An 18,761-nucleotide genomic window follows, 5' to 3' on the forward strand; every position below is an offset into this window, starting at 1 on the left:
TTATTGTAGGTACAATTAAATTATTGACATAATTTCCACCGAACTGGATTCACCGAATCCGTGAGGATTCAGCTAATGTATTCCACCAGGGACTAAATTTCTTTCTTGCACGATAATTGTTTACTGCACAGGAACACTCTTCGATCGACGAACACTTGTTCTCCCATGACAGGTTTGAGGTCAGAAACAGCGACGAAGGTATAACATCGGAAAGGTAGACATAATCTGGTTCTAGCTCCTGATCATGAGCAGGACTATTCGTTGTATCATAACGAAATTTGCCTACGACCAGAATACGTCGGAATTTTCTTTAAAAAGATTAATTTCCTCTTATTTCGAAACTTCAAACGGGTTCTCTTCAGAATCTCCAAGTATTTGATAATATTTCTTGATTAATCTGCACTCGAAGAGTCTGAGTCAACAATATTCTTTGGCGGACAAATTAGAATATTAACACTTTTCCTATTTTGTTTCTTTCACGGAAATTTTTTCACTGAGTAAAGGGTTACAGAGATGTCAGCTGTATTTTCCAAAGAGTTTATGACTGTTTCGCTCTTCTGTTCGTCGAGCAAAAGAATAGCTCTGTATCTTCAGTAGTCATCGGTTAACATTATCGGGTGTAAATAATGTAGAGCGTCTGGAAATTCGATTCGGAGATTATCTTTTTATACAGTACACTCTGACCAACGTCTGGTCGTATTTAATTCAGCCCATTCGTAGGCGGACGTCGCTTTTCTAAACTCGGGCTTCGATTATGTCAATAAAGGGGGTAGTTACAAAAAATGATCCTCCGTTCTTGTTCGTCGTGGCAAGCTGTTAGATCATTTTCGAACTTGCTGCAACGCACTTCCATATTTTCGCGTGACATAATTTTGCTACAAATAGCTACAGTTTTGTGATAAGTTGTCGGAGGTCTTCTCTCGTTTTGTAACTGAAGGTAACGGGTGAGGTCATGCACGTACTTGTTAGCGGGACGGGAACAGCTGGGATCATGTTTAATGCAGTTCTCACGCAAGCGCTCAAGCTACTGATCGTTGCCAGTGCCTGTTATGTAAGGTAGACACCTCTCATTAAGCCGCAGTACGACTACGCACAAATATAGTATGGATATCTACTATTAGGCACCCTACTTCAGGGAACCTCTGCTTGTCAGTGCTGCAGTCACAGACTATTTTTTCCTTGCTAGTTATTATTGTTATTATTATCTCTGCTTTCTTTCCTGCCGAATTGTTTAAACCAATTAATTTTAACATACAGTTTGTAAACGAGAGTATAAATAATGAGAACAGCCTTGATTGCAAAATAATTACTATTTAATAACCCGTTTGGTCCTTTTGAGTTGTGCAACATAAGAAAAAATCGCAGTAAAAATTTTTAAAGTAATAGGTGAAAAGGACAAAAATGCAAAGAAGTTAGAGCAAAAACTGAAAACTTTATTGAAAAGAATAATTAAGTTCTGAGATTGCTAGTGCAACTTCTTGTGCTAAAGGACAAGTAACATTGGCAGCGTTGTATCGGTTGGGTAATTATTAGTGTGGCTTGATGTTCTGTGTCTGTGTCGATGACGTCGTCACGGAGAAGTGTATAGAGCAGGAATTGTACTGTATTTCTAGGCCCCTCATCCTGGCTGAGCTTTCCCAGAATAGGTAGTATTCTTAGTTTCTCTGTTAATATCCCGTACTGTTCCCCCAAACGTCTTGCTATGTTTTTATTGTTGCAAATAGGTCCCATTTGTCTCTTTATATGTCTTTTGATTGCTTATATCCAAAATGGTGGTGGTACGAAATTCAAAAATCCAAAATGGCGGTAGCCAATATCACGATGACAGGAAATCCAAAAATGTGAGATAACAGAACAAGCCCAGTTGTGCTAGCAAAATTTAGGTTGGAGGAAATAGCCCGCCTGTCCTAGTGGCCATTAAAACGAAACGGTCAGTAACTATGAACTGCACACTATTGTCACCTTCAAAAGTATTCTAATGATTGGAACCATTTATCAAGATTTCGGAGATCGTGTAACTTACAATATTTACCAGTCTAACACACCTGTATGGTTTATCAAAAATATATTATCTTAATCACCAGCAAACAAACCCGCACAGTATGTATATTTATTAACTGATGTGTTATATTATCTGACCCCATGACAACAATGCATATGAAAATGGTGTGCTTAGGCGAGCTTCTTAATATTTTATGTCACATAAACGGCATATTTTCTTAAGAGCCAAATATAAATTCGAAGTGCACGATATGTGAAATGTTAACTTCGTTACCACTTCTCAGTCAAAGACAGTGAGGGTCAAGGTCCCATGTAGATCTCTGATCATGAAAGAAATTTTATCTTTGCACAGAAATAAAAGTGTCCGTATTATTTAACAAAGTACGTATAGATTTCTTCTGTTACAGTACCAACTCACATAGAACTACTGCTGTAACTTAGTTGCTCTACAAGACCAAAAAGTACAAATCACTTGCATATTGGCACAAATGATCTAACTTACAATTTAAGTTACACTTGGCTACGAGCAAAGTTCTATAACTGTACTGTTATGTCATAACCGTTCTACTTGGCATGGATGATTAAAGATGCCACCACAGTTAATGCAAGAGGCTCATGGAAGCAGGTCAGACTGGGATTGGCCAGGTGAAGTTACATCAGGAACAGCCTGATGATGTAACAAGATCTGCCTCCATGGTGACTTGTAACCATACATCACGACCCAGGAAGTTGACCAAAGTCAACAACACAGCAGGAAGATAGAATGCTGTGTGACTGGTAACCAAATTGCTACAAGAAATGGCTGTGTTGTGGCCTATGTGACAGGAAGTGACACATCGGCAAATAACGGTCAAGCCAAACCAATATAAATGCTCCTCATTTCCAGGCAAATGTATGCAGTCTGACTGCCACCAGCTTCGAGTTAACATGAACAGGCTGCCACCATCAGAAGTGATCTGTGCGAGCTGCAGACCTACCAACTGGACCGAGTCTGATGCTGGACACCTAGTGAAACACAACTGTGGGGCCACCAGTGCACCTACTTCCAGTCACTGCCAGCCTCCTACCCTGCTAGTCTACAGTGGAAGCCTGGGCCGTGCAACTCACTTTCATCGGTGTGTGCATACTCTGCTGTTTTTTGTCTTTACTTGCGAGGACTAGCTGCTGTTGATAAAAGCAGTCTCATCCACTCTGGGTACATGTCATGTCCTGATTTCTATGGATGTCTATAGTCTTCCTGGCTGCCCTCGCGGGCTGGTGTCTGCTACCTCAGACAAGGACTTTGCTGATATGCTAGCGTCATCATTTCACCAGCCGAGCTACGTAGCCCCCTGCCAGAGACAATTGGCTTATTGCTGACGGCAGCACATTACGCCCCTCAGTGACGTCATGAACATAAAGAGTCCTGACCGCATTAAACCTTTATTTTTGTGTTTAGCCGTTTCGGTTAGACTTCATACGATGCTGGTAGGCGGAGTTGGTAAACTGTCTTCAGGCCTCATACCACGATGGTAGGCGGAGGCGGTCAACGGAGCACGCGTTACGAACTCCACGAATGCCAACAGCTTAAACAGTTGCCGTTCGTGAAGTTCGTAACGCCTGTTCCGTTTACCGCCTCCGCCTACCAACATTGTATCTGGTCTGAATATGGTCAGTAACTGGCCGAAACCTGTAACCACAAAAAGAAAGATTTCTTTCGGACGAGACTGTCTACGTCCACTTTAAAAACTAAGGAGCCCCCTGTTCTTCACGAGAAATGTCAGAGATGGTCGTCATGGCTGTTGTAATGCGCTGCGCAAAAAATTAATGGTTAGCTAGCTCGTCATCTCCATTGACAACCCAGGTCCACCATCCACCATAGACATAATCCACTCCAAGCCTCAAAGTATCACAATCGAAAAAAACAAAAATTTTCTGTATTGTTAACGAAAAGTTACGATTAGTTCAATAACATTACAAAACAGACGTGGCACTACTGATCTAACTTACGAGTTAAAGAAGACTTGTTGACGAAAGTAGTATTACCTTCATATCACACTTTAAAGTAACCTGAACTTATTTTTATTATTTGTCAAAATAGATAAATATTTGTTCTATAACAGTTGCAAGAGGCTGTTTGAGAAAGTGCAAACAAGCCTAGATTTTGTGTAAAAGACCAAGGGAAAACATACTGCAAAATTTCAATTTTGTTGGGGGGTCCACAGCCTCAGCGCGTTTTGTGAATGGTACCATGGTCCAGGCAGGCTACATTATTATACACCCCATCTTGACTATGTTTTCTTTCATAAAAATGTATATTGATTGAATGAGAGGAACGCAAAACTTAATATTTATTCGTGCACATAAGGCACACAGTACATTTCTTCAGAGAATTTTGATTTTCATGCCGTATGTGGACTGAATGAAAGAAAACATCATCACTTTTAAAATAACTCAAATGACTCAGAAACAATTTGGAGTGACATTAGAGCGCAACCTAAGCAAGACTGAGGAGCAACTATACGTAGCAGCGGCTCACCTAACACAAAAATAAAGTAATACAAGACTTAAAAGAATTAAACTCAGAAGGGTCTGTCAAATGATCTTGTGGATGTATACCCGAAAGTCTGATGTCATGTCGCCTGTCTCATACATACTAAACGCCACCGTGAGTAATCATTTTGTTGCTACTTTCCCCACATTTTTTTAGAAATTTCTATGGATTGTCGTTCGTCCCTTCCGCCTTATTTGATTTTAGGAGTTTCAAGTTTCTTGTAAATTCTAAGATTGGATCCCCTCTCTCTGCCCTATCGAGTCTTCTTCTTCTATCAAGTCATCTAGTAAGTCCTCCCACATATACGCTGAATAGCCAAAGAAACTGGTACAGCTGCCTAATATCGTGTAGGGCCCTCACGAGCACGCAGAAGTGCCGCTACACGAAGCGGCATGGATTCGACTAATGTCTGAAGTAGTGCTGGAAGGAACTGAGATCATGAATCCTGCATGGCTGTCCATAAATCCGTATGAGTACGAGGGGTGGAGAACAGCAAGTTGCAAGGAATCCCAGATATTCTCAATAATGTTCATGTCTGGGGAGTTTATTGGCCAATTGGAGTGTTTAAACTCAGAAGAGTTTTCCTGGAGCCACTCTGTAGCAATTCTGGGTGTGTTGGGTGTCACATTGTCCTGCTGGAATTGCCCAAGTCCGTCGTAATGCACAATGGACATGAAAGGATGCAGGTGATCAGACAGAATGTTTACGTACGTGTCACCAGTCAGAGTCGTGTCTAAACGTATCAGGTGTCCCACATCACTCCAATTGCAAAAGCTCCTCACCATTACAGAGCCTTCAGAAACTTGAACAGTCGTCTTCTGACATGTAGGGGCTCCCCCCGTCGGAGTTTCGAGTCCTCCCTCGGGCATGGGTGTGTGTGTTGTCGTTAGCGTAGTTTAAGTTAGATTAAGTAGTGCGTAAGGTTAGGGACCGATGACCTCAGCAGTTTGGTCCCATCAGATCTTACCACAAGTTTCCAAGTATACATGTAGGGTCATTGGAATCATGAGTTTGTCTCCATACCCATACACGCCCATCCGCTGGATACAATTTGAAACGAGACTTGTCTGACCAGGAAAAATGTCTCCAGTCATCAACATTCCAATGTCGGTATTGACGGGCCCAGACGAGGCGTAAATCTTTGTGTCGTGTAGTCATCAAGGGTACACGAGTGAGCCTTCGGCTTCGAAACCCCATATCGATGATGTTTCCTTGAACGGCTCGCACGCTGATACCAGTTAATGGTCCAGCACTGAAATCTGCTGCAATTTGCGGAAGGGTTGCATTTGTGTCTGAATGATTCTCTCTATCTTCGTTGGTCCCGGTGCTGCAGGATCTTTACCCGGTCGCAGCGATGTCGGCGAATTGATGGTTTACCGGATTCCTACTACTGAAATTATCGTACGGGAAAATCCCCACTTCATCCCTACCTCGGAAATGCTGTGCCCCATTGCTTGTGCGCCGAATATAACACCACTTTCAAACTCTCTTAAATCTTGTTAACCTGCCATTGTACCAGTAGTAACCGATGTAACAACTGCGCCAGACACTTGACTTATATAGGCATTGCCGACCGCAGCGCCATATTCTGCCTGTTTACGGATCTGTACTGGAATACGCATGCCTGTACCAGTTTCTATTTCGCTTCAGTGTATATTTCCTTGGTATACTCTTCCCCCCTTTCGGCTCACTGCTCTGCTTTCAACAGTGGAATTCCCATTGTACTCTTAAAGTTACAACCCTCGCTTGTAATTCTGCAGAACGTATTTTGACATTTCTTTTTACATTTATTCACATTTTTCATGTAGTTTTTTTGGCTTAGCTTCCCTGCACATGGTATTTATTTCAGTCGTAAGTGACATGTATTTCTGTATACTTGAATTTCTCTTGAATTTCAAGTATTTCTGTATACTTGAATTTCTCTTGAATTTTTCAGATGGTAACAGAGAATATCTTGATCAAGTTTGAGAAGAGGAGGGTTATACTTGAGAAAGGCTAGAGTTACAGGAAGATATTAGTTATATTATATCATGGTCAGACAGAGATTTCGAAATCAGATATTGGATTGTAAGGCATATCGCTATGCATATATAGATTCAGAAACAAATTGCTAATGATGATGAGTAGGCTGAAGTTTAAGAGACTGGTCAGGAAGAATCAAACTGCAAAGAAGTGGGATACGGAAGAACTAAGTCTACTTCAAGATACTCTTGAAGATCCCTGAGTCTACAGATACCCCGATAATGAGTAACGCAGTAGACAGTTCAGTTGAAGAGGATTGGATATCTCTAAAAAGAGCAATCACGGAAGTTGGAGAGAAAACCGTTGGTAACTGCGAAGGAACGATGGATAACACAAGAAATACTTCAGTTGACCGACGAAAGAAGGAAGAACAAAAATGAAAATCTGTATTGTAGATATGTAAAAATTATTTACATAAAATTATATGCTGCATATGAATCTTAAGTATAATTGAGAAATAATACACTTTTAAGTGAGGAACCACTGTTAAGTAACACCCATTGTACATATTTGATCAATGATTGAAGTCGAACATTGCACCAGTTTATGTAATTCATAATGACTGGCAATTTCGTGTCAACAGCCGTTACCAGAGGTGAGGTATCTCTCCGTTTTTGATTGTGATGTCAGAGAGTTTGCAAAGCATACCTGAGCCAGTTCCGTCGTTTTAAATTCATATCCTAATTTACTATCAGAACAACTGGGCTTTTTCCGAAGAAATTTTGCAACTTATTTCTGAACAACTGATGCAGTGTAATACCGTTTTTCTCTGCCGAAACCGGGGAAGTGAGCTTTCAATTAAAATGTCTCCCCTGTACGGAAATATACGTAATAAATGTACGAGTACAGGTTGCAGACGTATGGTTGACAATATATGGAGTTTTTGGTCTGACCGTAAGTCGTGGTCAGATTGTCCAGTGGTATAGCCGGGACGGTAGCTCAGCGTGTTTGATCAGATGGTTAGCTGCCCTCTGTTATAAAAAACTGAGTTAATGGATGATGGCCGATGAACTTGAACAAGCGTTATTGGACGTCCCCCCGAACAAATAGAAGGAACAAAAATGAACCAAATTTGATCAACAAAAAAAACTGAAAGACGAATACTTGCAATATGCGAGGAATCCGGGTTGGAGCTCCTGTCCAGCGCTAATTTTCATTTTCGTCATTCCATTATACAGCTGACGATTGTACATATTCGCAACTGCGAATGTATTTCATGTATTTTGTTCTGGCGTAACTAAAAGCACCGGCACGACGATCAAGAGCGGATGAGCAGAGAGGACTGTAAGGCGATGTAAGCCAATACAAAGCTGGCGAACCCCTCTCTAGGACGACGACAAGACAGGAGCGGCCTAAACACGAAGAGCATGTAAGTGCCTCACCGCCTAGCCGCGGCGGAGTGGAAGACGAGCCTTTATACAAACCTTACAGCAGTGACTTAGGAACTGTATTGTTTTGTTTACAATGAAATTATACATACTGAAGGACATTGATTATTTGCATATCGCCAGTTTTTGCGACACATTTTTGTGAGTATTCAGAGTTAGGTATTGTCAGTTTAACTTACTGTAGTAAACTCCATTACTACGATTTGCTTGAACTGCTGTCTTGCGATCTGAGGAAATAGCTTCCCAGGCATCCTATATTATACAATAAATTTCATAACGGCTGTAGTCGCCGCAGTGCCTGTTTCCTTGGGCATGCATGTATGTCCGAAGGAACTTTGCACCGTAATTCGAAATATCACACGCACTACAATACCGCATTCAAATGAAATGTCTCCCCTGTAAGGGAGTATACATAACGGATGTATGAGTGCAGGTTGTATAGACATGGTTGACCACATACGGAAGTGTGGGCCTGGGCCTGAGTCGTGTTCAGACCGCTTAATGGTAAGACGACTGGTCGCGATACTTCCAGTCTGGCACAAATTTCCACTCTCGTTATTCCACTACACAGCTGATGGTCGTCCATAATCGCAACTGCGAATACATTTCATGTATTGCATAACAGCTGCAGTCGCTGCAGTGATAAGAAATATTGCATACAATTTCTGAACAACACAAGCACTATGATATCGTATGCAACCGGTGCTAGGTTTCAACCTTTACCCCAGCCGCCAGCTCCTATCACCGCATAGCTCTCTGCACCATTACTCGGACCGAATGGTAGGAAGGAAGGAAGGTTGGACTTAAATATACCATCGACATCGACGTCATTAGAGACGGAGCAGAAGCTCGGATTGTGTCAACGATGGGAAGGAAATCGGTCGCGCCCTTTCAAATCATGGAAAACATAAATCTGGATGCCGGACGGGGGTTTGAACCGTCGTCCTCCACAATGCGAGCCCAGTGTGCTAATCACAGCGCCACATCGCACGGTAAGTGTAGCAGGTGGCGTCTGGTTTTAACCGAGACTAATTGACGCTATAGGAAAGGACTCCTACAGAAGAGGCGTAGCAGGGAACCTAAAGAACGAGTGTTCAAAGAGCAACGGAAAAATCATGTTTGCATTCTACACTCATACGGGAGGAAGCCTTGTAATGGAGTGTGAAATGAATGTTTGAACGAGAAATTCAAAGAATCGACTCCTGCCATGGCTAATAAACTACGAATTCTTCTTGTGAAACACTGCGTGATATGCTGCACTCACTTAGGGGCGACAAAACGTTGCAAGAAGGGCAAGGGCGAAAGTACAAATCCCCGTTAATTGGTAAAAAACCTTTAATAAATGATTGTGGAGCACTTCAAGATGGGAAAATAATATACCGAAAGTTTAAGATACAAAAATCTGCGCCTAGGAGAAAGCGACATGAGTAGAGGGCACGGGAATTCTGGCAGAAAATAAAATAATAAAAAAGCAAATGTTAAACCAGAGATGAAGCTACTAATACGGAGGTGAATCATTCGGAATCGTGTCATAGAAACGAAATCTGTAACTTGTTTACCAAATGTGTAAACGTGCGTTGAACTTTGAGGTACGGTACAATAATGCACGGAAAAGCAAGGTACCAAAATTCAGTACAACTAAGGGTCGAGCTCAACTAGTAAAGACAAGAAATACCGCAAAGCCCTGTCCCACTGTAGTCAACTACTGGTAAAGGAACAGAGTCACCAACAAAGAGAACTATCAAATCCAACAAAAGAGAAGTCGATGCACTTTAAGTCGTGAGTCTGCACAATTAAGAGCTCGTTACACTGAGTATATTCACTGCGACGTACAACTTCAACGGAGATTAAACGGGCATAAATCCGCAACAAATTCGTAAGGGGTTTGAAGGTGTACTCCACCTTGTCACGCTTGAAGAACCTTCAAACCTGTCAATAACGCTGAGGCACATAGTAAGAGCCAAAGACCCGATGGGAAAATCTGTAAACTTAGTACTTAAATGTTTTGGAAAAAAAATATAGTTACGATACTAATGAACTGCATAATTAGTTTGATACTTCGCATGGTACAGTAGTACGATGACCATAGTGCGATTCTCATATACATTATCCAAGGATGGACATAAGTTGTCCAAAAATAGCGCAGATTAACTGTATGTGAAGTAAGGCTTAATGCAAGAAATTCGCGAAGTAGCTGAGGAAAGAAATACGATGTATATGTTCACAGAAGTGGAAAAATCCCAGGAATCCCGGTCGCAGCTCAGTCATCACACACGGTCAAAAATCGATGACAGCCATTATATCACTCAACAAGAAAATTCAGCTGCAAAAGTAGCATGACACTGTAATTAAGAAATAGCTTGTGTCTAGGTTTTGACAACGAAGAAAAGTTTTATTTTAGTCTCAATGTATTTCCAGTTCAGTAACAGCACGGATCAGTAAATTGAGCAGTTCAAGGACATCAGTCACCCTGGCCAAACGAAACCACTAATCTACACCATGGACGCGAACTCTAAATCACCCTTATGGTTCCACTCAGTGCAGGAATGAAAATGCATTACACTACAGGAACCCATAATGGAGCTAAATATGGAAGTGACGGTCAGAAGTGGAAAATCATCCACATGTGAAGTGTTGATTGGTGTGTAGTGCAATATAGACGTTACAATACTTAATGAACATGTAGTCAGAGAAAGGGGAAAGGTGAAAGAGGCCTCACTACGAGTGACCACAACGTTATATTTTTCAGAGTTGACTCAGACAAAAATAGACTCAGTAACTACTACGTATTAAACACTATAAAGATATGTTAGAACATAAGGCAACCCGATTGGAACCGCCGGCCGCGGTGGTCTCGCGGTTCTAGGCGCGCAGTCCGGAACCGTGCGACTGCTACGTTCGCAGGTTCGAATCCTGCCTCGGGCATGGATGTGTGTGATGTCCTTAGGTTAGTTAGGTTTAAGTAGTTCTAAGTTCTAGGGGACTGATGACCACAGCAGTTGAGTCCCATAGTGCTCAGAGCCATTTGAAACATTTTTGAACCATCAGAGGGTATTTTGCGCTGTCCGGACCGCTGTAATTAAATGACAACGTAGACATACAAGCTGACTCGTCACTCCTGTACAAAAGGCCACGAAAAAAAAAGGGATGGAGTTCACAAGTACTTGTAACGATGATATCCGAAGACTTAGAAAATAAGTCATAATGGCACGGAGAATCTACCAAAACGGCTGCACAGCGGGAGGCAGCAATTTAAAGGCCGCCCGCGGCAGGCCAGAACAGAGAGACGGAACCGATTCATGGCTCAGAACTTACATCTTGATTCATAGGGTACGATGCATTAAATCGTAACTCAAAAGGTAAAATGTCTAATGATATTACCTATTCTAAAATGAGCAGACTGCAGCATGACCAAAACTGGAGGCAATCCGAACAGTTACCATTGTGCATTCTCTTTCCAGACGATACTACAAAAGACTAGTTTTAATGACCGCAGATAACTGTGGAACCAAAATAGAGACGAGTACTGAGAAAATGAGTTAGTCTGCCCATTTTCGGGCGAGGAGGTAAGAAAATAAATATTGAAACTGAAAAGGCACATATAACCTGGCCTGTCGACGTCCCTGCTGAATTTTTACGTGTCCTTTATTTGCCCATAACTTTTTATCTAAGCCAACTCTTCAACTCATGTTCATTCCGGGGAAGACTACCACATACTTGGGAGAAAGCAAATGTGACAGATAATCTTGAAAAAGTGTGAGGACAAGTATCCTCTAGCACCAAAGTCTTATAGTCCGTTTTGCCTTCTCCTTACCTCAGGAAAAGTTCTGGAGAAGCTACTGAGCGGTAGACAATAGGAGAAAAGATTTGTTCATGGAATTAATTCGCATCAGTGTGGTTTCAGAAGCGGGAAGTCAACACAGGACGCTGTAAATAAGGCTAAAAGACTTAAGATAAAATATGCGCATTAATATATTGTAGCCAAAATAGTGGACAGCACAGGGGCGCTGGATGATATACGATGGCCGGCGCTTCTTGACTGCTTGAGTAACTTGGACTGCTCACGGACGTGATTCAGTTGCTTTAAGAACTATTGTGAAAACAGAAAAGCAACGCTGTCGTGCCCAGGAGAGAACCTGGTAAAGGAGATTCCAAAAGGCTGCCCCCAGGAATCCATAAGCGGCCCTGTTTCTAGGATCCAGACCCGGTGACAGGAAAGCTGGAGGATAATGAAGAGGTCGTCGCGGTAGTGGCATATGCCGACCACCTGATGATCCTCGTAAAGGAAAGCTCCAAAAGCAACCTGGAAGATGGATGTAAAGTAGTCCTTCGACAATTACATCGATTTTGCCGAGGAGTCAAGTAGTCTGTTGCGCCGGAAATGACCACGTACATGCTGTTAAACTTCTCTTAAGAGAACCGATCACGAAATTAAATGACAGTTGTATAAACAGGAAATGTGTCACCAGATGTTTGGCGTCTTCTTGAAAGAACGACAAAATTGTGGTGCATACGCTCGTACGTATATGTTGTAGAAATGAGCAAGAGAGCCAGGAACTCGATGAACGATGATAGTCTCGCCAGTTACGGTTATAAGCTATGACCATCCAGCATGCTGCAGTAGCTGTGAGTCAGAAACTTCTGTTAATCAGTACAAAGAAAAACCAGTACAAACTTGCAAATTTAATTTTTTCATTCAATCGATAACTAGTTCCATGCCGAGACCCCTTATTCATATTATCTTAAAGAGCAGAAGAACCAAGTTTACACTCTTCTGTAATACAGGTAGTACTAAGATTTTTTACTACGTTACATGTTATATATTTTTGCAACTTGATTGAAAAATAAATTGGTAATAAGTGTGCTATGCATAACTGTAAAATTAGTTTTGTGCTCTGTAGGGTGATATGGAAATGGTTCTCGGCCCGATACTAGTCATCGGATGAATAAAAGAAACTAAAATTTGCTACTTTAGATTGGTTATTCGCTGTAACGATTATAGGCTACCACTGCAGACAATAAGAACGAATAGTATCGCTGTCCTAATTACGATCATGGGGTACTGTGCGAGTGGCTGGGGCCCACAACAGCACTGACATTAACAGGTTGCAACGTGTATTACTTCTTTGGCAGGCGGGAGCTTTTGGTACTGTGTCCCTTGAGCCTTAGCAAGTAAGGCTTTATCCACTCGATCTCCGGATACGTAAAAGAGCAGCGATGTACTGCTTCAAGTAAAAACAGTGTCAAGAAGACTTGAATTTAACGGGAAAATGGGCCACAAGCAAGCAGCAAATTCAAAATCAGATCATCCTCCTTTGGTAGAAACGATGCGAATGTCCTCACAGCGAGGTGCCCCTATGGTTTTCCGCCAAATGAAAAACAGACTGGGAATGAAGCACCAGAATCCTTCAAGAGGCCTGACACACTTCTTGACTGGTCATGGACCCTACGCTTCTTACTGGTATCGAACTGGCAGATGACAGGACTCAAAGCATGCTTGTGGAGAATAAGGTACGCCAGAACACACTATCTCGTACATCCGCTGTATGCTAATGCTGATATGAGCGGCAGCAAATGAACTGAAACGGAAAACTGCCGGCCGCAGGGGCCGAGCTGTTCTAGGCGCTACAGTCTGGAACCGCGCGATCCCTCCGGTCGCAGGTTCGAATCCTTCCCCCGGCATGGATGTGCGTGAAGTAGAAGTTCTAGGGGACTGATAACATCAGACGTTGAGTCTCATAGTGCTCAGAGCCATTTGAACCATTTTTGAAACGGAAAACTCCTTATCAAGAAGATACAGCGATGCGAAATTGAATGTCAGATCTTGACAACATATCTGACGCCATTTGAGGAACGGTTTGGGTAGTGCGTTATCAACCAGCCTCTGTTTACTGCAGTACTAGACGTTACGGTAGAAGACCGAGAAGCAACGCACCGAAGGCGGAGTAACTGCGAACACCGTATGCGAAGCCACGGTACCAACATCAGAGGAAGACGCAGCCGTGGGCCACGTCTCGCCACCCAAGTACGCAGAACCGGGATGACGTGGGGCGGCGTGTGGCTGCGCTTGCTACCAGCAACAACGATGTTCCCTCTGAACAGGGGAATCCTTTCCAGCTACCTGGGTGGCAAACAAACTCTGGAAGAGGCAGCTGCTACTCCCTCCGAAAGCCCAAGAATCCGGCAGGGCGTACCTATGGATTGCGGAGCCATGGATTGCATTGTGGAAGGTGACAGACAAAAGTGAAGTCATTATAAAAATGGTTCAAATGACTCTGAGCACTATGGGACTTAACTTATGAGGTCATCAGTCCCCTAGAACTTCGAACTACTTAAACCTAACTAACCTAAGGACATCACACACATCCATGCCCGAGGCAGGATTAGAACGTGCGACCGTAGCGGTCGCGCGGTTCCAGACTGCAGCGCCTAGAACCGCTCGGCCACTCCGGCTGGCGAAGTCATTATAACGGTAGGTAGACATAGATTTGGTAGTAGGCGTGTATAAGTTTCAACAATATTTGTGATCGACAGAACTAAGCATAAGGCTATTATAGGAATCTATGTTCGCGTCCCTTACAGAAATTTCTTGATCTCATGTAATTTTAAAAGACCGGGAAAAGACCTGTTACAACCACGAAGTATTTCTGAATGGATGTTTTGCTGTTCTCGGTGCGTCTGACGCATTAACTCTCAACGATAATCCGAGCTTTGCAGGCATACAAGACATCATCCAAGACTGCGACCAAGGCAATCGTAAGTGGCTCGTCATGATAAAATCATCAGTAATAATAGCAGTTAGCAATCGCAGTGGGAGCATCACCCTATGGTTGTGTCGCTTATATAAGTGGCAGCACCCAGGGCAATAAATGTGTCGACAGCTGTAGACAATGCTGATATGCCGTGGCGAGGATAGAACTGGTCTGTTTCGAGCAGAGATCTCAGAAAACATAATGATAGTGGCTACATGGGGCATACTTCTTCACGACCAGACCAGCCCAAACTAGCAGCACGTAGTATGTTTCGGTAGCCGCTTCATACGTTTCGAGGGAACATTTTTATATTTTTTATATTTATTTATTTTTGGGACTAACCACTGTAAAATGTTTTTAAGGACAGTTTGAATCATCATAGAGGATTTTAATTTCCAAGCTATTTTATATTTGCAGTTAGTTTTCAGTTTTCAATACTTTTTAGCTCTTTACATATTTTTATTTTCAAGAAGTCCTTTAGGTCATGACGCTAGCGTAGTTCTTAAAGATGAATTTTAGTTCTCCTTATATTGTTTTTTCATACTTCATACACATAATATCTTGGACTGGTTTTACTACATATTGCCTGACATTACTACTGCTAACAGAAGCAAAACTTCACCAGAAGACAGGTACTGCTGTAGATAACACAGAAGAAAATCCCCCTCTCTCATGTAGCCAATTTGAGTCCCAATTGGAATTAATTAGCACCATCAGTATTTTGCCTACAAGGGAAGGAGAACTGATGGTATCAAGTTTCCTTCACCACAAAATTTTGCATTCTGCTGCTCCTTTTAGTACCTTCGAAGCTAATTCTCTAATGTCTTAACATATGCCCGTTTTACTAGCTCCTCCTTCAATTACCGTTCCTCTTATAATCCTTTGTTCGCTAAATTTACAGAGCACCTCCTCATTTTTTATCTTAGCTGCCCACTTAATTTTCAGCACTCTTATAACACTGTAACTCAAACACTTTCCTTCCCTTTTCTTCCGTGTCCTCCACAGTTCATGACTCCCTTGCTTACCGCGTTGTAATTCAGACTTATGTTGTCCATTGTCATAGTTTGAATTCCAAACCGCCTTGGAGCGTCTTGGGAAGGTTGTGCATACGATGCCGTTGATGGAGATTTGTCCGTCGGCCGTGAACTCTAAACTTGGTGGTGCCCTTGTTGCTATTCTAGAGGAGCAGGTTATGTCTCATCTTCAGTTCTACTCACGTCCATTCATTCATAAGAGCATAAACGCAAACCTACATTGTAAGAGCACTCATCTCAGTCAGACTGAACGGGAGACATGTACACAACTGATACGTCATAAGAGATCGGAAAACTGATACGTCATAAGAGATCGGAAGACTGCGATGGAAGGCCTCTTCCAACAGGACCTTGCACAGGAGGACAATACGAGTGTTCATATGGCTTTTCAGGTTCATCCCTTAAATATGACAATGAACTGCATGTTGATATAAGTTTGCCGAATATGTTTCGCAGAAATAGTGATTGTAGGAGCAATTGTCTTTCCAAAATACAAATCTGCAAGTCGTGTGAAGACACTGTGCCGTTTATAGGCGATAAGCTAAAACTTTTGGTGTCGTGCGACACCAACACACACTTAGCGAGGAATTCGCTATGCAGAAACTACTCAAGTTCCAATTTGAAGCTTCATCTTGCCATAGCGTTTACTTTCAAACTCAAATTTTTTCCAATGCGTTTACGTGGCTATGAAATAAAAAATATACAAATGCGGACTCAAAGATAAAAGCTTTGAAAAGGAATTGTTAACGTTTGATATACCATCTGAAACGATGAAATCTTGCCTGTTTCTAAGCGTCTTTCTCCCACTATTCGTCCACTGAAATGCAGAGGAAGGTAAGAATTAAAGTACCCCATGTTACGGTACTTGCATCCGGGAAACTAGTGCGATATTGTGCCGTAGCTTTGTAACGTTTTGTATTTTTTAAAATTCCTCTGAGGCCAGAAGCAATCAAATCCATCACGTTGTGTCGCATCGGTAATCAGTGTCATATATTCGAACACGCTGTGATGACCGCAGTTATTCAGAAATATAATTTCATTCCAAAACATAAACGACATACCAGCGCTAAATTAACAGTATGCCGTTAATTGTAGATAGTTAAATAACTGCTTGTTTCCTATCGTTTATAATTAAAGTCTGGGTCATTAATAACTTTAAAACAATTCTGCTTCTCTCTCACATTATCTCATTACGAATAACGCTTTCCGGTTCCAATGATACCTAATGTTTTATAATTGGAATAAGACAAATTTTTTTAACAGACTTGGTTAGTTTTCCTTATGTCACTCATATAGAAAACGGTATAACATGGACTCCATTAAGAAGAAGATAAGGAAACTCATAGTTTGTTCTTTCACTATCCCTTATTCTCAGCCGACAAGAAACATTGTATACGAAACGTTGTCTCTCCACATGTCTGATTGTTCTGTAAATTTCCATTCATATTTCTCATAAAACTTAGATTCATTTGTTTGACTGCTGACATGGTTATTTTTCAAACCTCTCAAAACATCGGAAGGAAATTTATAATACAATATGAGTTCGTAAGGAGAGGTGTTAAATAGTTTTTGAACACTTAAAGAAATTCCTTATGACAGGCTTGCTACATTAATTGCTGTAGCTTCGCAAATTTTAACTTTTTATGGACCACATTTTATTTTATTGTATGTAACCATTACAAACATTTTCATGCAACATTTTTTATTTATTAATTATACACCCAAATATAGAAAAGAAAACACTTTTATGTTCATTCTATTAATTAAAAATCTCGAAAAAATTATCAAGTAAATCTTAAGTGAGAAAGAAACATGGATAAAGACAATCAATAAAATGATTTCTAGACTGATAAACGTGTATTTCATCTTGTCTCTCAAGAAATACTATAAAACTTTAACTCTGCCAGAAATATAATGATGAAGAAAAGAATTTCTTATTTCCTTCACATCTTGGAAATGCAAAGATACGAGATTTAACAACTTGTGACGAGAAGTCTTACAAAGAAGACACGGCAGTGGATCCGGGAAACTCAGAAAGATCTTACAGCAGCTGCGTTAAAGATAACATACGCAGAGAACAGATTGAAAATTAATGCTCTTCTTTGCCGGCCGGAGTGGCCGTGCGGTTATAGGCGCTACAGTCTGGAACCGCGTGACCGCTACGGTCGCAGGTTCGAATCCTGCCTCGGGCATGAATGTGTGTGATGTCCTTAGGTTAGTTAGGTTTAAGTAGTTCTAAGTTCTAGGGGACTGATGACCACAGCAGTTAAGTCCCATAGTGCTCAGAGCCATTTGAACCATTTTGAATGCTCTTCTTTCAGCAGCAATGACACTTAGAAGGCCTGTGGGAATCTGACGCGAAATGAGAGACTTATGATCCGAGAAAGCGAAATGGTACTGTGCAGACTCCAAGAACTGGACAGTACAACCATGAAAGAAAAACTGAACTTTGATTAGTTGGTTCTTGCTCTGAGACAAACGGAATACTGTGATCACGTTCCCCTGACTGTGTGGCTGCATTTTATTAGGTGAGTATGCGTGGCAGTGAGCTGGCGTCGAAGAGCATAAACACGTGAGTCATCCAGCAGCAGTCCGTGCACGATTTTGGCTGCGGACTCAGCTGGGCAGGACTTTTGACATGTCAGCGCCAATGACTCCATCAGGTCCCCATTGTTACGCTCACAGGTGAATTACCGCGAACCTCTGAGTATACGCTAAGCAGTTCATGACGTCAGACCCAGTATCTTGTTCCTCCCTTAGCGATCTCGCAAGAGACCTGTCCCAGTATCTCATCGGCCACCGTGCGACGACTCGGTTTATTAGCTCACACTGGAGACTGTCCCCTTGTACTCATTCCTTAGTCTATCCTTTTGTGGATGAGTGCGGTGACACGAAAGAATACACTAATGAATGAGTACATCAGGGGAACAGCCCAAGTGGGGGCCATAGGGAACGAGATCCAAGATAGTAGGCTAAGATCGTATGGACATGTGCAGGGAAGAGGGGAGTACTACATGGGGAGAAGAGTTGA

This window comes from Schistocerca nitens, chromosome 1 (genome assembly GCF_023898315.1).
Source record: "Schistocerca nitens isolate TAMUIC-IGC-003100 chromosome 1, iqSchNite1.1, whole genome shotgun sequence".
NCBI classification, from domain to species: Eukaryota; Metazoa; Arthropoda; class Insecta; order Orthoptera; family Acrididae; genus Schistocerca; species Schistocerca nitens.